Raw genomic sequence first — 12,444 nt, forward strand, 5'->3', positions numbered from 1 at the left:
CTGCAAGATCTTCCACCTTTGAACTGGGGGCGCAGGTTTGAGTATCGTCGTCGGCAAACTATGATTGGGGACAGTGTGCACCAGACCCCGTCGCGGAGCGTAGGCAGTTTTGACAAAGTATGGTGTTTAAAAGACCATTTACTCACTAACGAGGCTTTGTTGTGTTCTTACCCCTTCTTAGAGCCCCTGCATCTCCACTCTGCATATTGCTGGAAGAATCAGACCCTCTGAAATTTTTAGTTGCCCCCTTTCCCCTATAGCCCCCCTCCGAAATTTGGCTCTAGTTGCACCTCTGCTCTGGGGAGGCACTGTTACACAAAGATGTTCCTTTGACACCCCGGATGGCTGCAGCAGGGTGGTCTGAAGGAGCTGTTAAAGCTACGGGCCAGAAGCTCTGAATGGTTTTATGACGCATGCCTGTGATATCACAAAAGACGGGAAGGTGTGAAGACCGGCGTTGCACGGACCTGCGACGCGGCTACACCGCAGAGAGGCACATAGCGTGAGGGTGTGGACTGGAGAATTGCCTTTACCGCGGATTCGAACTTTTAAAAACAATTGAATTCAAACTCACCGTATCCCAATGAAAGGCAGCGTCAATCCAACCTGCGCGTACACGCTCATCGCCCTGTCCTCGCGTTCTCAGCAATGAACATTGATTTGAGTGGTGTGCTGTTTGCGAACCATCGCTGAAAATATCATGTGTCCCTTTGTGACAAAAGAGGGTAACGGGCCTGTGATTTCCAGCCTCTCTTGCGTAAGCCTATGTTACAATTTCCTGAATACAATTCCCTTGGCCACTAGGAGGAACACGGTATGAACGTCAGTTGTGTATGTGTACACGCAAGGGCGTCACTTGGCAAGTTCCTACGGTGTCAAAGCGTTGCCCTCCACGTATCACCACACAACTCTGCTGCTGAACATGATTCACAATGCGCAGTTACCACGAGGAGGCTCTGCTTATCACACGAGCGGGCCACGGGGAGGCCGGAGGAGTAGCCGTGTTTGCTCAGTGCAGGGAGAGGGAAGCACTGCTCTCTCATGGCATTGTATGCAGCACAATAGCAACCCGGAGACCTGCCTGGAAGCGCAGCACGCAGGCAGGAAGGCAGGGGCAGCAGGCAGGACGCGCTCAGACTGCAAGTTACGGCAGTCTAACTCCCCGCTCTTGCACAAATGAAGGGTGTGCTGCTGAGCGCCACACGACGGCGAGTCCACGCTTCCGCATAAGTGAGACGGCTGAGAGACCACCTCGGACCGGTTGTCGCAGGGGGCTTCCTACATGATGTGCGAAGTGGCGTAGTGCCAAGAAATGGAATCTGAATAGCTCCTCTACACACTTGGAACATTAGGAAGGGGTGCACACCACCACCTGACAATGAGGGGGAAAAGGCTGGCCACCAGTAAGAAGCATGCCCTCTTATATGGAAACATGCTCAACACTGTTTTAAACAAGCAAAATAGTGGCAGCAGCTGCGGATAAGCCCGTTCCTTTTCAGACTGGGGGGCGTGTGTTTTTGTTGAGTGACTGAAGACGTCAAGGAGAGAAAGGACAGCAAAAAACACGCCCCTCAATCCGAAACGGGCGGGGCTTAAAGTGACGGACAAAGCTCTTCTCCAATGGCTGGCTGCCGTTTAGGAAGCCAGCCAATGGAGAAGAGCTAGCTCGTTTACCTCCCTACTCTAGAAAACATAAAATATCGCCAGCGAGACTGCGCAAGCGCAGCCTACGCTAGCTGAGACCTAAAAAAGGAAGAAGGCAAGTTAAGAGACAACTGTATACTTTACACGGTATACAACGGTTACCACGCATTTTTTACAACGCGGTACCGTTACAACGCTACTTTTACCACCCAGGTCGTTACAACGAAATGCGCTGGGGGGCGCTCCAGGATAGTAAATACTTTAATTTACTATCCAACTCCTTTCCCTAGAATCCACGGGGACTGGAGTTGGAATAGTAAATTAAATAATTTACTATCCAGCGCCCCTCCACGCAAGTCGTTGTAACGACTTGCGTGGTAAAAGTAGTGTGGTAACGGTACGCGTTGTAAAAGTACGCGTGGTAACATCATACATCCACTTTACACACCTGTCACAATACATCAGGAGAAGGAAGCTGCCTTGGTTAGTAATCTTAAGTAAAAAACCTAATAAGATGCAACAAGACGTGAAAGAGTGAAATACGAGTTGCTCCTTTTGTGAACTATGGAGCCTGGGTCCACAGGAGTGTAACATGCTTAGTTAAGTGGCTCCATCGGCAGGTCTGGACCTCCCCCAGTGGTAATGTAAACTCTGGTAGTATGGGTGGGCTTGGACTGAGAGTAGAGAACCGATTTGACAGTTTGACAGACTATCTATGGCAGATTTAAACCAAAACATGGAGGAGGGTACCAAGGAAATAACTACACCAGGAGAAAAAAAAACAGAGCGCCCCATAGGGGACTATAAAGCAAGGGTAAAAATTGCATCCTGGAATACGGCGGACATTGGTGCGAAGGTGGGCAATGCACATTGTTTGGCCTTTTGGCAGAATCATGACATATTATGCTTACAGGAGACTTGAGCCATCGACCACATATTTGTACATGGGTACCGTTTGTTTCAAACTGAAGCAATCCCATCTATATCAGTTAGAGCTAGAGGGGGATCTACTGACCTTAATATGGAACACTTTGCCAATGAGAATTAAGAAATTTGAGAGCCCTTATCCATATTTTCATTTTTTGTTAATTGAGGGGGATCGTGATCAGGATTGGCTTTTAATACATTTTTATAGTAATTTTGGTGGGAATATGCAGACAGTGGTGGCTTTTTCGGTTAAAGAGATTAACAAAAATAGCGGTGCCTTAGTAAAAAGGTTTTTATATTGTGTGGGTAGGAAATTTGAATGTCCAGCCATGTAAATACACAATGAATACGGTCTGTGGCCTAGTGGATTCGGCTGGTGATCCAATTTATCATTTCACGCAACATGAATATGGCAACCGTTTAAACAAGCTTCTATTTGCTAGAAACGTGTAAATAATTAAGAGGGCAGACCCACTCACGGGAGACCTCACAAAGACCTTCACTCGTTACAAGTACCAATATACAATTGATTTTGTACTAGTATCCGAATCTCTCAGAGGAACATTTGTACAAGTGGACACACTATTCTTTCATTTTAGTGACTATGCAGTCCTTTTTTCATTGACCGTGGAGGCCCCTAGCACTTGGCAACACTGAATACACAGAAGCCAATTTTTGCTAGATAGTACAGTTCTCAATTAAAATTGGGTAAAATTGATAAGGTGAAAGTAGTCCCTCAAATTTTACTTAATAAAATGGAGAACGTACTAAATTGGCTGGACCCTTAGTGTCCCTTTTGATATACTGCCCTTGCAGTTTTCGGATTTTCCCGAAGTGAAATTTGTCTTGACTCGCTGTACATTTATAAACTAAGCCCCAGTAAATTGCTGGTTCGATCAAGCCTGTTCAAAATCTTTAAAAGATTTGCATAAAGCCCAACCCAGAGATCATGCTTTGATAAAGACCTTGCGTAAGGCTTACACAGCTGCCAGTAAACGGCTCTGAAGGAGGAGGCTTAGAAAAACCTGGAACAAGCAGTAATTGCCCAAAATAGTAGAGACTTTTGAAACGTGATCAATGCCCCTTTCTTTAAAAACTCTAAGGAGCCTCAAAAGAACCCTTAAGTTAGTGAGGATGCCTGGGTGGATAACTTTGATGAGATTTTTGGCTCAAAGGATAATGTTATGAACAACCCTTCCAGTTTAGCCATAGCGCCAATGCACCATCTCATATTTTCACTAGATGAAGTAAGAAATGGGCTGGGTAAGTGCAGCAGTGCAAAGGCTCTAGGAGCGGATGGGGTCCCAATTTACCTATTTTTAGAGCACCAAGATTTGTGGCCCCACAACAAACAAATGTATTTAATGCGGTGGCCAAGTCTGGCCCCTTAGTCTCGTGGAAAACTCTCATAATCGTACTAATCTACAACAAGCATATTTACAATGCAATGGTTTCGCCTTTGGAAAAGTTAGAGCTATTGGCATTGCTCATGACATTTCTTTTTTTTTTTTACTTATAAATAAATGGCATTGTTATTTACATTGCCAACAGCTCTGAGAGAGAAACATTGAACATAGGGGGGTGGGAATTTTGTGGGGATCACACTGGGGACAGAAGAAAAGAGCTGATAAACCTATGCACTCTCACGGAGTACAATCCGAGACAAAAAAAGTCATCGAATAAGAAGCAAATAAATGAGATTGACAATAAACACAACCAATGGTAAGCAATGGACAGGTTGTAGGCACACAGTAGGCCTTTTGCAATCAGACAAGTTAAACTACGTGGGCTGGACCACAAAAAGTAATGTGTTCACGCTGCGTCAAAATGTCAGGAAGTTAAGAAACAAGCATGGCCAGTACAGATAAGTATGACCTTAATGGGCTGCACCAGTGGACCGGTGATAATTCCAACCCGGTCCTGATCGGGTGGTTGTAAAATGTGAACGGGCGGCAACAATTGGTTTGCCGGTGCTGATCTGTCGGTTCAGAACTTGTTAATTTTACAAGTTCAGGGAAGCTGAGGCAGGGTTGTGCCTAAGTAGTGGAGTCGACGGATATCGGGAGTGATTATTTATATGATCTATGGTTTTTTCAGTGAATTTAATAGGTTTTTTAAATGCTAATTCCCAACTATAACAAGGAGGGCCGCGGCAGCGCCAGCAGGCTACGATGATGGTTCACAGCAAGAAGGGCCGTGCTCCTTGCTGATGGACAGCAAAATTCGTGGGGTCATCGTTTCTAAATTTCCTTTCTTGGCTTTAAAACGAATGAGAGGCAATAATATTACAGCCCAGGAAATGATTCTATTCCTCAAGAGTTTTTTCTAGTATTCACTTCCTGTTACTGGTGTATCCCTTTTCTATTAGATAAAGAGGTAAGAAGAAATCTGTAGTTTAGGCTGATATTCCTGTCCCACTTTTCTTCAATCTGATTGTTATTATGGTTGACCTTTGAGCGACCTGCCCAGGGACAACACGGCCTTCCTTTCCGTTAGTTAATGTTTCCTAGTGGCAAGACCACTGACTCATTGTGAGGTAAATTGCTCTCCCACCCTCGCAGCTCCACCATTAAGTGAGGTGCCCCTGCCCCTGCACTCTTGAGTGTTGGTGATCGAGGCCCTCCTCCACCCGCAGGTTTCCCTGCGCCTCATCCCTGGTGGTCCAGTGGACCTCTGTCTCCTTTCTTTCTTTCTGCTCCTTCACTCGTTTTTCTCCCCTTTCTATCTTTCACCTTTCTGCACCTCTGCTCTTTTGCGCCTTATTTCTGCCCATTTTCCCTTTCTCTCCCTCTGCTCCTTCACTTGTTTTCACTCGTTTTTCTCCCCTTTCTATCTTTCACCTTTCTACTCTTTTCTGCATCTCTGCTCTTTTGTGCCTTATTTCTGCTTATTTTCCCTTTTTTCTTAATCCCTTCTTTCCTCCCTTTACCTTTCCCCGCCGCTGCTGCCCCCGCGGCCCCTCCCCCCCCCAGCGCGACCGGCCCAATCCAGCTCCCCTCCCCGCTCCCGCCTCCCAGCTGTCCAGCCCTCCCCGACCCCTACTTAATGGCGGCCACTGCGCGCCGCTGGTGCACCGAAGGCGCGTCAAAGGCAAGCACATCTGCGCCCGTCTGCAGCCCGTCCGCGACCAGCACCAGGAACCCTGGACCTCCGCCCCGCCAACGCTACGACCCAGCAGCACTCCACGCACTCAACCCAGGCTGCAACAACAACTGCAAGCTAGCATCACCAGCCGACACCCATGGACCCTTCAGCTGTCACTGCTGCCGGCACACCTGCAGCACCGCCAAGAACACGGATCCAGCACAACCCGTCCACAAGAACACAACCGAACCGAAGACCCTGCAATGCATCCTCCTCAACGTCCGATCCCTCCACAAACACGCCACAGAAATCTGGGACCTCCTCGACAGCACCACCCCAGATGTAGCATTCTTCACCAAAACCTGGACCAACACCACCTCGGGACCAGACATCGCCATCGCCATCCCCCAAGGATACAAGATCTCCAGGAAGGACCGCCCCACCCACCCAGGATGAGGAATCACCATTGTCCACAAATCCAGCCTCCGCCTGAGCACACTCCCTGACGAGTCCACAAAACTGATGGAACACCTTCACTTCAAGATACTGGCCAGCCCCACCGCCGCCCTCCGAGGAACCCTCATCTACCGACCCCCCTGGACCACGTGGACCTTTCGCCAACTCCATCACGAACATTATCTCCCCGCAGGCCATCGCATCCACCAACTACACCCTGCTGGGAGACCTCAACTTCCACCTCGACAATCAACTGGACCCCAACACCACATGCCTCCTGAACAACCTCCACAACATTGCACTCCGCCAGATCGTGACCGAGCCCACGCACTCAGCAGGACACACCCTCGACCCCCTCTTCACTACAGGAAACTCCATCACCTTCAGCCACACCTCCGAACTCCCATGGACCGAACATCGTTACGTCCACTTCACCTTCAGAACACCCACCATCCACAGACACCAGCACCTGCTTCCACAAAGAAACTGGACCAAAATCACCGATGACCAGCTCACCTCCTCACTCAACAACTCCACCCCAACCATCGCGGAAAACGACGACCCCAACACAGCAGCCCGAACCCTGCATAGATGGATCTCGGACAGCACCAACACCATAGCCCCCCTCAAGAAAAACAACAATACCCGTGCCAAGAAAGCCAGATGGTTTACCACCGAACTTCGAGAGTCCAGGCGCACATGCCGCCGCCTCGAAAAGACCTGGAGAAACACCAAATCCACAGAAGCCCACAACAACTTCAGAGCCGCCACCAACGCCCACCATCAACTCATCAGAGAAACGAGGAAAAAAGCGATTGAAGACAGAATGTCCACCCACTTACACAACAGCAAGGAACTCTAAAGCATCATCAAGGAGTTCGCCCAACCCACCAGCGAGTCTACCGACATCCCTCCCTCACAAGACCTCTGCGACAAACTCAGCATCTTTTTCCACCACAAAATCAAGAGCATCTACGACAACTTCGACGAAGACAACCAACACACTGAACCCTCACCAACCACCCCCGACACCCGGAAACCAGCGATTGATGACTGGACAGCCCTCACCACCGAAGACACACTGAAGACAATGAAGTCAATCCACTCAGGGGCCCCCACGGACCCCTGCCCCCACCACATCTTCAACAGAGCCGCCAACACCATCGCACCCATGCTCTGCCACACCATCAACCGCTCCCTGGCGACCGCCTCGTTCCCGGACGACTGGAAACACGCTGAGGTCAACCCCCTCCTGAAGAAACCCTCAGCGGACCCCACCGACCTCAAACTACAGACCCATCTCCCTGCTCCCGTTCCCAGCGAAAGTCATCGAGAAAGCCATCAACAGCCAACTCGCCACATTCATTGAAGAACACAACATCCTCGACTCCTCCCAATCCGGCTTCAGAAAAAACCACAGTACGGAAACCGCCCTCCTCGCCGCAACAGACGACATCCGCACCTTACTGGACAAAGGAGAAACAGTAGCCCTCATCCTCCTCGACCTATCAGCGGCGTTCGACACAGTCTCCCACCGCACCCTAATACGCAGACGGAATCCAGGACAAGGCCCTCGACTGGATATGCTCCTTCCTCTCCGGCAGGACGCAGCGGGTCAGACTCCCCCCTTTCCTCTCGGACCCCACACCTACCACCTGCGGAGTCCCCCAGGGCTCCTCCCTCAGCCTGACGCTCTTCAACGTCTACATGGCTCCACTTGCCCCCATCGTCAGAACCTACGCAGATGACACCCAGCTCATCCTCTCCCTATCCAACGAGCCCAACACCGCAAGAAGCAACTTTCGAGAAGGCATGGAAGCCGTCGCCAAATGGATGAAAAACAGCTGCCTACAACTAAACACCAACAAAACAGAAGTACTCATCATGGGCCCAAACCCCGACGCCTGTATCGACACCTGGTGGCCCACCGCCCTCGGAAACCCACCAACCCCCACAGACCACGCACGCAACCTGGGAATCATCCTGGACTCCGAGCTCAAAATGGACCGCCAGATCAACTCTGTCTCATCTTCCTGCTTCCACACCCTCCGCCTCCTTCGTAAGACCTTCAAATGGATCCCCCTCGAACACCGAAAGACAGTCACTCACGCCCTGGTCACCAGCAGACTCGACTACGGCAACGCACTCTACGCCGGAATAAACAAAAACCTCATCCGCAAGCTACAGAACATCCAGAACGCCGCCGCAAGACTGGTCCTCAACCTGCCAAAACACTGCCACATCTCCCAGCACCTGCTCACACTCACTGGCTCCCCGTCGAGGCGAGAATCACCTTTTAGATGCTCACCCATGCACACAAGGCCCTCCACAGCACCGGACCAGCATACCTGAACAGCCGACTCAAATTCCACGCACCCCAAAGGACCCTACGATCAGCCCAGCTTTCCTACGCCGTGGTCCCTCGCACCAGAAAGACCAGATCGGGAGGCCGCTCCTTCTCCTTCCTCGCGGCCAAAGCATGGAACGCCCTTCCGCTCCACCTCAGACAGACAACATCGCTCCCCATCTTCGCAAGTAACCTCAAAACCTGGCTCTTCGACAGACCCCCTCCTTGATGGAATGGAACCTGCACCCCCCCTCCCCCCCACCCCTAGCGCCTTGAGACCCTTACGGGTGAGTAGTCTCGCTTTAACAAACTCCTGATTGATCCTATATATTCTTCTTTTTTTCAGCAACTGTATACTTAATATGCGTAAAAATTTTCACAACGAGGTATAGCTTCCTGTTTCCGTTTTTCATGACCCGGATATGTACAGGATTCTTTTTTGTCCGTGGGTCTACCTCGTTTCCTTGCTAAACCCATCCAAAGAACTGATCCTGTGAGCCCATAGCGGTAAAAAGCACAAGGAGCTATGGAAGCGGCTGACTTCTTATGTATCAGGACGTATTTTTAGCTTTACTGCTGTTGCTGCCTATCTGGCTGCATCTGCCTTAATTTTTCCTGCTTATTTGTTTCACCTTGAGCAGCAAGTTCTCTTTAAGCTGCAATCTAGTTTTAAGTATTCGTTTGCTAATAAAAAAAATTTTAAAGACAATATTCCTATCTGTTTTTAAAATGATTTTTTAATAAAGAGCGTTCCATGGTTCCCGCATGTAAGTGGGAATATTCCTATGTTTTGGATGGCGGTGAAGATTTTACTATCATTACAATTAATTGATTTTTCCTTCTTCTAGTGTGCTAAGCATGCATGTTACTGATACACTTCAATTCTGTTAATTATTTTACCACACCGTGCTATCTGCATATTTATTTTACACTGACAATTGTTTGAACGTGAGCAATCACTTTTAAAAGATCTGCTTTAAAAAGCTCATTTTATTACACGACTCACATGTGAAACTATCTAAAAAACACCTGGATGTAAGTATTCTGTGTAGAATCTCTATTTTTTCTACCGTGTTCTGCAGCCGATCGGGGAAAAATACCAGGTAATGAATTAGCATGTAACGTGCTTGCATACTGTGAGAAGTTGGCCTGATGTATGATGTCCACAATTCTGTGGGCACCTTGTATCAGTCCAAACAATCCCTTATGGTGGTGGTTGTAAGTCAACCTTATAGACAAGCTATCCTAGGGGTAGCTTGGACTAAGCAGCCTTCAGGCTAAACTCAAGAGGGCATGTGAAGCCAGCTGTTTTACCATATGCAATCCTGTAATATCAAATGAAAGGACACCACACAAGTTATATATTATAAAAATATATGTATTTATTACTAGAATATTCCTCTGTACTCTTTATGAGTATAGAAGCACAAGCGTTTAAACAAAAGCACAGTTTAACATATGAAAGTTGCACGTTTATGGATGAGGCCGATGGCCACTCAAACCATATATTAAAAAATGGTATAAGTATCACTAATCGCACAGTGGTAAGGCCTAGGGCCTTGGGAATCGCTGGGACTACTCGGGACTATCCGTGATGAAGTCGGGAAAGACCGCGGGACTCTGGTGCAGCGCTAAAAGCACACGCATGCACCAATGCAAAGTCAATGGTGCTTAAAAGTTATCGAGTTACAGTTTTAGGAGTCTTCCGACTGGACTAGAAGTACAAAACTTTAGATTTAGACACTAGAGGTGTAAACCACTACAGGAGCACCGGCTTTCAAAAGCTACCTCACCCACAGGAAGCGGGTGCACAGGTGCAAAGTCGCGTCGGGTTTCGTCGTGTAGATCTATGGAGCCTGGAGATGAAGATGCTGCAGGCGGCCAGAAGAGAAGTGTCTGGTGTTATCCAAGGGTGGATCGAAGATGTAGAGTGCCTGAAAGCAGAGGGGACAGAGTCTGGGTCACTCAGCAGTGACCAGGGTGGAACCAGGAAAGAACCAGGCAATGTCAGGCGGAATCAGGTGGTTGTCGAGAAACTTGTCTCCGCTGCCACGTGGACTGTGGAGCGCCGAGGATGTCCAGGATTGGATCACGAGCTGTCCCAAGAAGGTTCTCGCTGTCGGCGGTGTCGGCTTCCGGATTGGAGCAAACAGACCTTAGCAAATGCAACCCACGCAGGATTCGAAGATCACTTCTTACTCGGACCAGCAAGGTCAGAGCGGTGGCTCCTTTTCAGGGGAGCGAGGGCCAGTCTGGAGCAACCAGACTAGCAGAGCAAATTCAAAGGTTCGTCGGTACTGGGGCCACTAGCCAACGGGCAAGCGACCGGACCAACGCGTCGAGCAGAAAAATGCAAAAGGGCCCCACGCAGCACTCAGTGAGTGTGGAGGGGAGAGCTTTGGTGCAAAAGCTGCTCGGGGCTGGGGCTTCTTAAGCCCCAATGCACAGCGTCGAGGGAGCCTCGGGAGCTGCACGGTCAGCACTTCGTAGTTTTTCCAAGATGGCCGGCCCCACGCTTCAGGTCGCCTCCACGGGTCTCCGATTTGCTGGGACTGTGGATCGGGCTGTTGGAAGGCAGGAAAGCTGGGTCTTGTCGATCTCTGTCGCTCGAGTTCCGGCGGGAACTGCAACAAAGCAAACGGTGAGGCGCTGGATGGTGCCTGTTTGCACAGGGTGGTCACTCCTTGACCACAAGGGAGATTCTTCAGTCTTCCACGTCGAGTGGGATGTCGAAGGGTCCAGAGTTTTGTTTCATAAGTTTCAGTCAGGATAATCTGATGTGCGTTGGCACAGCTCCTACCTTTATTCCAAATCAAGGGGGTGGATTACCTGCTAGGTCCCTCCTATGGGTGGGACCCAGGAAGGGGGTGGTTACACCCCTTTCGCTTTGTCCAGTTTCGCGCTGGGGCTGGAGTGCCCCAGCACCGGTTTGAACTGGACTATGCATGGGAAGCCTTGTGCTCCCCAGGCAGTGTCTAGTTTCATTCAACCCTCCCTGCTACAATACACTATCTCCTGTCTGGGGTGGTGTAACACCTCCCTGTGACAGGATATCTATTGTCCAGGCCTCCCCTGCCGGAGTTTCAGTCAGCAGCAGGAGGCCAGACGCGTGTCTGTGGCAGCAGCATCCATTTTGTGATGCTGGGGCTTTGGTTAGATTTAACCGCGTTTAAGCAAAGTAACATGTCTTCTCCCTCTAGAATGGTGGAATGCTACCTCCGTCGCCAGGACTGGCGAGGGGGTAGTATTCCAAAGCGTATGACACCTTACACGACATGTTTCGATAAAGCCAAACCAAAGTTAGCAAGTAAACGCGAGGATTATAGTGCACTTAAGAGTATATGGTATGGCAATATCCCGGAACAGCTAAGGGAGTTGGTCCCGACAGTAGGCAATCTACAGGCAACTTTTGGTACACTGCCACTCTCTTGGGGCCAGTGACACCTCCCCAGCTGAGATTTACCACTGCCATGGGATGATTTTTCTGCACTCCATCAATGTTTGTACCGGGTCTGGTGGCTCAGTGGACTAATGCGTCCATTGCAGGGGCCTGTGTTCGACCTCATGGTCACAGGTTCGAATCCCGGGGGTTCACTCAGCCTTTCATCCAACTGAGGTCGATAAAATGAGTACCATTGAGTTGGGTAACAATAAACATCTGTTATTCAGCGCCAAGATACCCAAGGGTGAACGTGCGCTTTACAAATACACATGTTATGTTATGTTGTCACCTGGTATGTGGCTCCAGGTAAAAGTTGCCTTGAGGGGACTAGATTCTCAGTCACCAGAGTGATACTAGCCCCTGTGTCTCTATAGGCCTCAACTTTCTGACCATTGATGTGGGGCTGCTGTCTGTACTTGCTCAAAGTGTTTGGGCAAGCAGTGAAGTTGGCAAACCCCATGCCATTATCACAGACAAGAGTAGCTGTAGTGGGGGTCCTGGTTAGGCCAGAGTCCACCTGTGTTCCAAAAGTAAACCCAGCCAA

At 49.4% G+C, this 12,444-nt stretch overlaps 1 protein-coding gene across 1 annotated transcript in view; it reads left to right on the forward strand.

The window, feature by feature from the left end:
• Window positions 1-12,444, forward strand: part of PPP1R7 (protein phosphatase 1 regulatory subunit 7) — a 1,034,080-nt gene that overhangs the window by 819,493 nt on the left and 202,143 nt on the right. The window lies entirely within an intron of this gene.

This window comes from Lissotriton vulgaris, chromosome 11 (assembly GCF_964263255.1).
Source record: "Lissotriton vulgaris chromosome 11, aLisVul1.2, whole genome shotgun sequence".
Classification (NCBI taxonomy): domain Eukaryota; kingdom Metazoa; phylum Chordata; class Amphibia; order Caudata; family Salamandridae; genus Lissotriton; species Lissotriton vulgaris.